This window comes from Crocodylus porosus, unplaced genomic scaffold (genome assembly GCF_001723895.1).
Source record: "Crocodylus porosus isolate Cpor-Errol unplaced genomic scaffold, CroPor_comp1, whole genome shotgun sequence".
Taxonomy (NCBI): domain Eukaryota; kingdom Metazoa; phylum Chordata; order Crocodylia; family Crocodylidae; genus Crocodylus; species Crocodylus porosus.
Window position 1 is genome coordinate 3,971,385 of NW_017728926.1, and position 11,220 is coordinate 3,982,604.

The window sequence follows — 11,220 nt, forward strand, 5'->3', positions numbered from 1 at the left end:
AGGCCAGTGGTCTCCAAACTTTTTTGATTGCGCACCCCTGTCAGTAAAAAATTTTTGAGCACGCACCCCCAACATATGTATATTTATAGAAATAGAAGTTCTAATATTTTCTTCCCGCACCCCAATGGATCACCTTCCACACACCGCACTTTGGAGACCACTGCTCTAGGTAGCAAGTGGCTTATGAGCACTGCAGTGCTGGGGTGCATGGAGTATCCCACAGAAGCACGGGGGGCATCCCCAACGCACTTGGCAGCAGACCCAGAAGTGGTATACAATGCCAACCTGCTCTCTCGTGTCCAGGTGGTGAGCTACCTGGTCATAGAAGGAGATAAGGTTGATAAGGCAAGACCTGCCCATGACAAAGCCATGCTGGCTATCATCAGAATCCTACCTTCTACAAACTTATTGCAGATAGACTCCTTGATGAACTTTCCTAGGATTTTCCCCAGGATGGAAGTTATGCTGATTGGCCTATAGTACCTGGATCCTCTGTCCTGCCCTTCTTGTGGATGGGCACAAGATTGGCCCTTTTCCAGGCCTCAGGGACTTCTTCAGAGCGCCACGAGTTGTGGAAGTTTCGCCAGGGATTCCAAATGATTTCGGCCAGCTCCTTCAGCACTTTCAGATGAAGATCATCCAGTCCCACTGACTTGTATACGTCTAGTTTCTTTTAATTGGTCATACACCAATTCTATGGCAATAGTAGGAAGGTGATTATCCCTACCATGCTCATCCTCTACTCTACCTGGTGTGGTTTTCTCATTGGTGCGGTGAAAGACTGGGGCAAAGTAGTCATTCAAGATTTCGGCTTTCTCCGGGATGCCAGTAACCAGCTCTCCTGAGTTCTTGAGCAATGACCTCACATTCCCATTTGTTTTTCTCCTGTTCTCTATGTACCTAAAGAAGGACCTCTTGTTGTCCTTGATTCCCATTGCTAATCTAAGTTCAGTCGCTGCCTTAGCCTGTCTTATCTGTTCCCTGCAAATGTGGGCTGTTGTGGAATAGTCCTCCTTAGGGCCTGGCTCAAGCTTCCATTGTTTATAAGCCTCTTTCTTCTTCGTTAAGAAAACTGTGATTTCCCTATTTAGCTAAGAGCTTCCCAGCCCTTCGGTTACTTTTTCTCCACATGGGAATGGACTTGCTTTGTGCTTCAAGGATCCTTAAGGAACAACCACTCTTCATGCACATCTTTTGCCTTCAGTCCCTGGTCCCACAACACTTGCCCTACTAGCGACCTAAGCTTGTTGAAATTTGCATTTTTTGAGTCCAAGACTTCAAGCCTGCTATCCAATTTGTCTGTCTTATGTTGAACAATGAGCATGATGGTTTCATGGTTGCTGTTTCCCAGACTTCCCTCTATATTTAGGTCATCTCTTTTGGAGTAGTAGTCAGAGGGCCAGATGAGCCTGGGGATCCTCTCAGCTACATCTTGGATGTGAGCCCCAGAGAGGCAGCAGACCTCACAGGCTGGGGGTTCCAGATGGCAGATGGGTCCCTCAGTGCCCTGCAGAAGAGAGTCCCCCACCACCACTACCTTGTGTCTCCTCTTGGGAATGGCAGCAAGCTGCTTATCTTCCTCCTCTTCTGGTGCCACCATCAGAGCTTCCTCATGTGTGGGGAGGGGAGCATACTTGTTGTGCAGGGCCAGAGGAGGAGCTGCCTTGGCCCTGCATTTCCTGGAGCGTGAGGTGACTGTCTTCCAGGTTGCTCCGCAGTGGCAATGCATAGGGGATGCATGGGGGTGCACATGCACCCCCTGAAAGTGCTGTTGCACCCCCTGACAGGCCATGCTCACTGCTTAGACAAGGGCAGGAGGGACAAGCGGGAGCACCGGTGCCCCTTCTGCGAGCGCTGGCTGGGGAGCGATTGGCCACGGAGGGGTAGAAGGGCACCCCCCCCAGTTGCTGACTGGTCGCTGGGGGGCATGTGCCCCCCCGACTAAGGTGGCAGCAGCCGCCCATGTCGCTCCGAGTGGGTCTTCTCAGTTAGCCATCACGTTGGCCACCATCTGCATCTTTTTTTCTTCTTCCTTCTTCTGGAGAAGAGTCTGGCAGTAGCCATCAATGAAGTCTTTCTGGGCAGCTGATACATTTCCTCCTTCACCTCATGCACCCAGCCCTCCAGAGATTCCACCAGCTCAACCCAGCTCAACATGCTGCAGTCCCAGGCACACGTGAAGACATGGCACTCAGGAGCAATAAACCCCAATGCAATATGAGTAAGTCAGCAGAATATGTCTGCATCGCCCATGAAGAACTTAATAGAACTTAACATCCTGTCACAAGGTTCATCTCAGCACTTTGAGACCTTGTTATTTACAGCATTCATGAAACAAATGAAAGAAAAAGGCCCTTTTCAAAGTCCACTGAAGTCACTGGGTATATTCCCTTTAGATTTGGATTGATCCTTTGCCCTTCACCCTTCCATCTCTGCATCAAGACATAGCCCGTTTTATAAGATAGGATTGTTGTTGTTTTTAATCCCTTAATGGGATCTTGTAATGAAGTCAGTTCTGAATTCTTCCTAAGTGTTATCCAATTAATGTATATCCATTATCAGGTGTTTTGTTACTTCAGAATGTTTAGTAATTACAGTGCTTCTCCCAGCTTTCACAGATAAAACAATTGCTGCTGTACGTGGCTAACAAAAGCACAAACCAGCCCCCTGGTTTTCAGCTAGGAATTTAGAATGAGCTCAGGCACTAGGGTTTTTTCCTCCATTTCCCATGAATGTTTATTGCAATGAGAAAGGGAAGGCTGAGCATTAACATTCCTGCAATGAACATGAAGGAGCGCAGACCTTTCTCACCTCTGTAATTGGGACAGGTTACTAACGCCTAACCTTCAAGAGCAGGTCACTTGTTCTGTAAAGCCAGAGCAATTACTGGATGGTTTGGTTCTCTTTTGTTCCCATTTTTGACCTTTGCCCCTTCCCAAGTCCTTTCCATATGCTGCAAAACCCATCAAAATCAAATACTCAATTGCACATCCACTGACATTTCGGTCTGCATGCATATTAAGGAGAAGATTGTATCACAGTATCATAGTACTTAGGGTCGGAAGGGACCTAAACAGATCATCAGGCCCGACCCCCAAATTGTGTCATCTTCCATTTTACTGTTTAGCACCTCAGTCTGGGGCTGTGGTCTGTTCACAACCTATGAAATTTCTCAGTGTAAGCTGAGATAGCAGAATCTGGCCCTGAATGATTAGTTAGTGGGAATCCTATATGATACTGCACTTGCATTGCAACACTGAAGTAAAATACCTGAACTCCTTCTTTCCAGCTCAGCTAATTATAACACTGAGGTCTGTGCTTCTGTTACCTGCTGTAATAACATTTGGCCTTGGAGTTTGGTTCCCCAGTGCCTCCAGTGAGCTGTGAATATCTCAGGCCGGTAATTACAAATAAGTGATTTTTCTAATATTTTATTTGCTGTCAGCTGAGTGCAGGGACTCTGATAAGCGAGGGGTGATATAAAACCTCTGGCTCTTGCTAAAGTGCAAAAAGATGGGGCTGTGATACACTGAGGTTCATGCTCTGATTGGCTTCTCAAGAGGTTTAGTAAATAAAGTTTAGCATGAATTTTTAACTTTCACTTGTGCATTATTTAGCAAGTGAATTGAAAAACTTTCTGCCTCTCAGGACTTTTCTTAACTCATTTCTGTTGTTTCTTTTTTAACAAGTAAAATATTTATCATTAAAATAAGAAATGTATATATCTACATATTAACTAGACAAACATCTCCATTGCATTGGGACAGAGGTTGTAGTCCAGTGATGCCAGCTACGTTGAACCTGCTGCTCCTATCACACTATATTAACTGATGCATAGCACTTTGGGCTGTGAGTTTTGCAAAACACCAAAGAAAAGAAAGGCTGAGTGAGCCTGGTTTTGCTCAGTCCTAATCAGAAAGAAATATCATTTTGTGCCCTGGTGTGTTTATTTCTGTTGCTGGAAGGGTGAAATCTCTTGTAAATTCACTCACAATGTGACAGATATCAGATGCCTGAAGGTTAGAAGAGTGCACACACAAATTAAAAAGTCTCCTAATGATGGGTCAGCCCTGAGAGCTCAACAAAGCAGTTAAGCACTGTGGAAAGCCAAAGACTGGGAGAGCATCATGAAAGCCCGAGCCCCAGCCACAAAGTTAGCCTGCATAAGGTGATGGATCCAACAAGGTCAACGGTGTTCCAGTTTGGGCTCTTCATTCAGGACCATTAGATACTGGTTGTGCCTACATGAGATACTTTCCTGGACAGTAAACTAATTCTACTGCACAGTAAAGCATCACCAAGTAACTGCTAATAAGCTACTCCACAGTAAATTTGTCTACTGTGCAGTTAGCTAGGACCTGTAAATGCATATAGCAAACTAGCTGCATGATAGATACTGCACAGTGGGCATGTCTACATGTGCATTTATGTTGGCTTAAATTTACTGCTCAGTGTCTATATGTCCAGGCGACCTGGGACTAAATTTAGTCCCAGATCAGAGCAGCTTGCTATGTGCCCCTGTGGCCAACAGGGGGAGCTCCACCTCTGGCCACATGGCTACCAGCCCATGGGACAAATTTTAGTCCCAAGTTGAAGCCAGAGCCAGCTGCCAGGACTTGGGACTAACTTTAGGCCAACTTGAAGCCAAAAGAGGTGGCCAGTTAGGAACACTGGGGCTCAATTCAGGCCAGCTTTCTAGTGGCTGGGCAGACCCAGCAGGGAGGCCCCCTAGGGTACTGCACAGTAACACTTCTACATGTGCATTACTGTGCAGTAACTAATCGGGTGTACATTTGATACCTGCATGATGCAGGTATCAAATTTATGCTCAAGTCGCCATAAGTTGCATACTTACTGTGCTGTATGGCTGTGTACATGTAGATGCGCACCCATAGTACACAGTAATTTCAGTTACTGCACAGTAAATGCGTACATGTAGATGCACCCAGCAGGGAACATCTAGACGCTGATTGGGAGCAAATTTGTTCCTAGTCAGCCACACCATCAGGGGGGCCAGTTCTGGTGCTGCTCAACTCCTAGCTACCCCAGGAGCCAGGAGCTGATCAGCATAGGGACCAGGTCCATCTGTGTGCCCCCTTCCCCCATTCTGATGCTATGGGGCTCCTGGCTTCCCACAAGAGTGGGGTGCTAGGCAGCTCTGGGACTGGGATATACCAGTGGGGAAGCTAGCAGCAAGCCCCCAGCTGGGCAGGGAATCCCCACTCGGGGGCAGCCAGGAGGTGTCCCACTAGTGGGACAGCTAGCAGCGAGCCGCTGGCTGGGTGGAGAATCCGTGGTCAGCCTACTTTGAATTAATAGCAAGTGTATATGTGCCCAGTGGATGCATCTACATGTGCAGAAGATTGTGCAGATGTTACTGTGCAGCCATTTAGTACTTCTATTTATTTTGCTTAAGCAAGTACTAAATGACTGTGCAGTAACCAGCATTATTGCACAGTCTGATGCCACATGACTATTTTCAGCAGCTACTGTGCAGTAGCTCATTGCTACTGCACAGTTGGCATCATGGTTTGTGCTCAGCAATGCTACACAGCCATAACAATGAGCTAAGGCAATGTAGCTCATCACTACAGTGACGTAACATGTCATGTAGATGTGCCCACTGTGTCCTTAAAAGCAGCATTTGATTACAGATGGAGAACATCCCTCCTAGTATATTCAGTTCTCTCTGAGTCTTACAGTTCAAGTGGATACCTAATTAGCCTTTATGGGTCAATCCTCCTGTTGGATCAGGGCTATAAATAGGAAATAAAAAAAGTCAGGAGTATCACACAGGAAAGAAATACAGCTCAGGAGGAAAGCCAGAGTGCACAGGTTACTCATCCAAGATCTGTGCATGTTTGGCAATGGTCATTTTTTGGAATTTGGGCAGTGCACTGATCAAAGAAGGCAGCTGCTGCTCAGATGCTTGCAGCCCCCAGAGAAATATAAAATAAAAATCCCCATCCTGCAGCCAGTGCTGGAAGCATTTTTGCCATACAGAGATGAGGAGCAGCTCTACAACCTATGGGATTTTTGTGAAGCTAATGGAACATCAGAGGACATCTGTTGTTCACATCTCATGGAGAGAGGGAATGTGATGGTGTTGGGAGAGGAAACGGCTCACCTAGGAAAGAAACAATGCCTGCTTAGGCTTAGGACTCCAAGAGGTAGGACTTTGCAAGTAATAAAGAAGTATACACTGACTGTCAGCCCCAGCTGCCTGGACTGAGCATTTCCCACTCAGTTTTCTTTATAAACTGAGCCTTTTCTCTTGTTACCTCACTTTTCTGCCTTTTTATTTTTATTAGCACCTGGAAAGGACTTACAGCCTGACAAACCTGGTGGGCGCATCTGCATATGCATTTAAGTGCAACTAAATTTAATGCACTTGGTGTGTGATTTTTGGCAGGTGTCTACACATGCAGCGACTTGGCACTAAAGTTAGTGCCAAGTCCCTGCAGCACTGCATGTGCCCCTAGCAGCTAGGCAAACCCAGTACTAAAGTCAGTTCCGGGTCGAGTCTACACATGCATTAATGTGCTTTAACTAATCACATATAAATTTGATACCTGTATTTGCAGGTGTCAAATTTAGGTGTGATTAACCTAATTTAGCCATTTTGAATGTGCACATGTAGATGCACACCTGTAACATGCATTAAATTAGGCTAATGTGCATTAATGCATCTCATTGTAGTAGTCCTCTCCTCTGCTCACGCCTGCTTGCTGAAGAATTCAAAAATCTACAGACTGTGGCATTTAACCCCGGAGGGCTCTCCAGACCTTCTGAGCCCCACAGGTCTATTGCCTCCTGTCTTCAAAGAACCAAGCAAGCATCTCATTCATTCCCCAGTGCTCATCCTTGCTGTCCTTCGCTAAACCTTACAGGGGCTTTGAGGAGATGAGCCTTCTGGGGAATCACTATTATTGCCATGTCTTGATTAATAGCCATTTGCCAAAGGTTTGGAACGCTGCAGGACTGATTTCCCTTCCTAACACCTTCTCTCATGTTTCTGTGTCTCTCCTTTATGCTTTAAATCAAATAGACCAAAGGCTAACCACCCACTCCTGCTGCAAAATGAGAGAGCACTTTCCAGGACATGATAGTTATACTTAACTGAATAGCCATAAATGGCTTGGAAACTATCACTATTTAATCTCAGAACCCTCCTACTACACAGCCCATTTTCTTTGTTGAACCACCTCAAGCAGCACCAGCCAAGCACCCTAGTAATTCCAGGATTCTGCAATTATGCGTAGGAAAACCTATCCTTTTGGGATCTTTTATAAATCAGAAATTGAGGTAATGTGCCTCTCTGTCAAAGGACTGAATTATCTCAGCAGTGTATATTGCCAGGACAGTGTAATGTTGATTGTAGCAGATATTTTGTTCAGAGAAAAGTCCAGGGGAAGGGATCATCAATCTCTTCAGTCATGCAGTGGGTAATAATACTTTTAGACCTATTTTCTTCCAGTCTGAACTGTAAACTTCAGCAAGCAGCATTTACTGTGTGCTGCTCTGCCTGGCTCCCATGTCCCATGTGCATAATTAATATTGTCCTCCAAGTCCCAAGCAAGAGTCGGAAGGAGCCATAGGGGAGAAGTTCAATTATAATTCCTGCTAAAAATAGAACAGCCCAAATCCAAGACAAGAAGAGAAAGCAGAAACACAAAAGCACTCACGCATCTGGCTTCCAGTACCAAAAGCAAAAGCTACTTGTAGATAACACCCTAATGGCTGCTTGTGAACAATATGATTGTGCAGGCTGCTTTGTCAGACCTAAACAACTGAAGTTAGGTGCTTAAATATGGATTTAAAAGCCTATCTAAAAAGCAGCCATATATGCAGAAGTGCTGAGCACTAAAGAAATAGACCGTTGCAGGTAATCAGCACCTCTGAAAATCAAGATTTTTAATTTAGGGCAGAGAGGCACTGCCTTAGCCCTGCACAGACCATTTCATACTCCATTCTAATGCCTATTAGCTTTGCACACTGATGTAGATTATACCTCAATCAGGAACTGATAGATGAGCAACTATCTCAGTGTACCTGCATGTGATAGGGACTATTAGAGCACTTCATCAGTAGGTGCCAGGGAGCACATAACAGCCTGTTTGCTTTGTACAAATGGTTACCCCAATGTAGATGTAGATAGATGACACCTAAATTGGTATAACTTACACTGCTAGGGCTTAATCTCCGACTCTTTCAGGAGTACATTTCCACTGGATTGTGCAGAGTTACCCAGGCATAGAGATGTATTGTCCACTTTTTTATACCCATGTAAAGCCAGATATAAACACGTGGTCTAGCCAAGCCCTAAATATGGATATAGGAGAGGTTTCAGTCTCCAGGTTTGAAATGGTTTCCATTGTATGCTGGCTGCTAAATAGAAATGTTATCTGCTTTCCTTTACTCTGCAACCTCACCTTTTTCTACTCCCCAAATACAGAGAAAAAATGGCACAGCCTGCAACATGCCTGATCTCAGCTTCCAACTAAGCTGTCTCTAAGCCTGTATAGTAGTGTGTGGGTGGATACTGGCATTTTTCCTATCTCACTGCCTTTCTTTCCTCCGGGAGCCTCAACCACACCACCTCTCATGGCATCAATGTGCTAAGAGTTGTGTTGGCAAAGCAAACTGAAATCAGGAGCAGGATCTGCATTTCTGTCTCACAAATAGCCTGCTGATTCTACTAAACTACTACTTGCTTCACCACCAACCCCAACCTTCTTATTAATCCTGGACAGATATACAGCCTTAAAAATAAAGTGAGGATATTGCAGGCTGAGAGAAGGGATGCAGGGAGCAGCAGGATGGATTTGCTGGTTTGCTTGCTGACTTCTTCATAGCATCTCTGGTCTTGCAAGACAGTGAGCTAATACTGAGGAAGCAGGAAGAGGCCAGCTGTGTTCTCCTATTCCCCATGCTGCTTTATCTCTCACGCATAGACCATGGCAGAAGAGGGCAACGCAGCTGCGTGTCTAGATAGCGGTTGTGTACAGGTAACTACATTGTTCAACATGTTGCTTAGAGTTTGTGAGCCTCACAAAGCAACAATAAAGTAGCAGCACCATCCATAATGATGCTTTCCATGCAGTGTCTACACATGCCTGCCATATTGCTCCCTCCCTCCTCCTTCTTCTCCCTTTTCTCTTGCACACTATCTGCAGCCTGAAACTCCTGGTAGGAATTAGGAATCAAAACTCATGGTAAAGGTGATATTTTTTCAGACCAACTAGATTTTTGCAAAAATAAATCTTTAGTTGCAAGATTTCAAGCACAAGCACCCTTCTTCAGGCATAGGAAAAAAGAGTGCAAAAGATCTCTTCTGGGCACAAATTTCTTATATGGTGAGGTATCTCTAGGTTCTGTGACGATACAAATTACCGCAAACACAGGTGGAGCAGGGTCTCAGGTGGTAAAACTTGCTTCTTCCTTGTAAAATTATGAAGATTTCATTTTTAAAATAGACTAAAATTCGATATCTTGCATGTGTCAAGTATCCAGGTTGTAGTCGTATTGATCTAGAGGCAAAAGAAATCAGAACTCATGGCAGAGGTGATATCTTTTATTAGACCAACTAGATTTTTGCACAAAAAAAGTTTTTAATTGCAAGCTCTGGGGCACAAGCACTGGATAGGATTATGCTTTCTACATTTTCTGCCAAATTTGTTCTCGGTGCCTCTGTACAGCATCCACAGCATGTGGGTTTGAGCCCCTATGAGCCCACAATGATCTGAGAGCAGTATCCTAACACACATGCGCACACACACACACACACACACACACAGGGCACCATATACTGTTGATTATTCAAACTAAGGAAGGCATCTCTAAGTAAGTAGCACCTGCTTCTAATTCTCTTTCTTCAAGTAAAATCATTAAGGTAGGCAGCAAATGTAAAGCAAAATCTACTTGAACATGTACTCCTCTAAAAGGCAATCTACATGGCAGTGCACTAGCAACCATGAAGGAATTGTGAGCTGCCTGTAGCAGCATGCTCGTCCTAAGGGGGACTTTTGTAAGACTATGTAACCCAACTAGTATGATTTCTCCTGAGGAAATTATTTCATCCTCTAGTACTTCCTGGAACTATCTTACAGAGTAGCAGAAAGCCAGCCTGGTTCCTTGCTTCAGTGCCACCAGTGAATACCTCTCCTGGGCTTCGTTGTAGCGAAGGTGGCCCTGGCTCCCTGTTCAAAGAAATGAACATTGGTGAGGGCCTTGTGGGCTCAGTCCTTCTGCATCCAGACAGAAAAACTGCCCTTGGTTTTTAAAACAACCTGCTCAAGACAAGCTAGTGCCATTTCCAATGAGTATAAGAGCTTGAGCAATAAGGGTCAATAATTCAGTTCAACAGATCTCAAAAGATTGGAAAGTTGGGCTAGACCTAACAGGATGAAGTTCAGCACGGACAAATACAAGGTTCTACACCTCAGGAGGAATAATGAAAAAAACACAAATATAACATGGGTGACACCTGGTTAGACAGCAGCATTATGCAAAAAGGACTTGGGAATCTTGGTAGACCACAGATACAGTATGAGTCTGCGGTGTGATGCAGTGACACAAAAAGTGAATTTGGTTTTGGGATGCAGCAATAGAAGTATTAGGTGCAAGACATGAGAAGTAATAGCGCCTCTTTACTCAGCACTGGTTAGTCCTCATCTGGAGTAGTGTGTGCAGTTTTGGACTCCACATTTTTAAAAGGATGTGAAGATGTTAGAGAGGATCCAGAAGCAGACAACAAAGATGGCCGAGGGCTGGGAAAGCAAGTCATATAAGGAGAGGCCAAAAGAGCTGGAAATGTTCAGCCTGCAGAAAGGGTGCTTAAAAGGGAACATGATGGCAGTCTTCAAATACTTGAAGGGTTGGCATAATAAAGAGGAAAAGCACCTTTTCCCTCACTGCAGGGAGGAGGACTCAGGTCCAAGGAGGTGATATTCCCCCTCTACGCAGCGCTGGTCAGGCTGGAGTACTGCATCCAGTTCTGGGCACCGCACTTCAAAAGGGATGTGGCCAGCATGGAGAGGGTCCAGAGGAGGGCCACTCGCATGACCAGAGGGCCCGAGGGCAGGCCCTACGAGGAGAGGCTACAGGACCTGAACCTGTTCATCCTGCACAAGAGAAGGCTGAGGGGGGATCCAGTGGCCTGTTACAAACTAGTCAGAGGGGACCAGCAGGCACTGGGGGAGTCCCTGTTCCCCCGAGCAC

The 11,220-nt window shown here is 45.3% G+C and overlaps 1 long non-coding RNA gene across 1 annotated transcript in view; it reads left to right on the forward strand.

Annotated features, from left to right (window-relative positions):
- Window positions 1-1,027: 1,027 nt before the first annotated feature.
- LOC109314539 overlaps window positions 1,028-11,220 on the forward strand; it is a 15,200-nt gene continuing 5,007 nt past the window's right edge. Inside the window, exons 1-2 of the long non-coding RNA XR_002102304.1 lie at window positions 1,028-1,113; window positions 10,304-10,306. This is a non-coding gene — a long non-coding RNA (uncharacterized LOC109314539). The remainder of the gene's footprint in view (window positions 1,114-10,303; window positions 10,307-11,220) is intronic.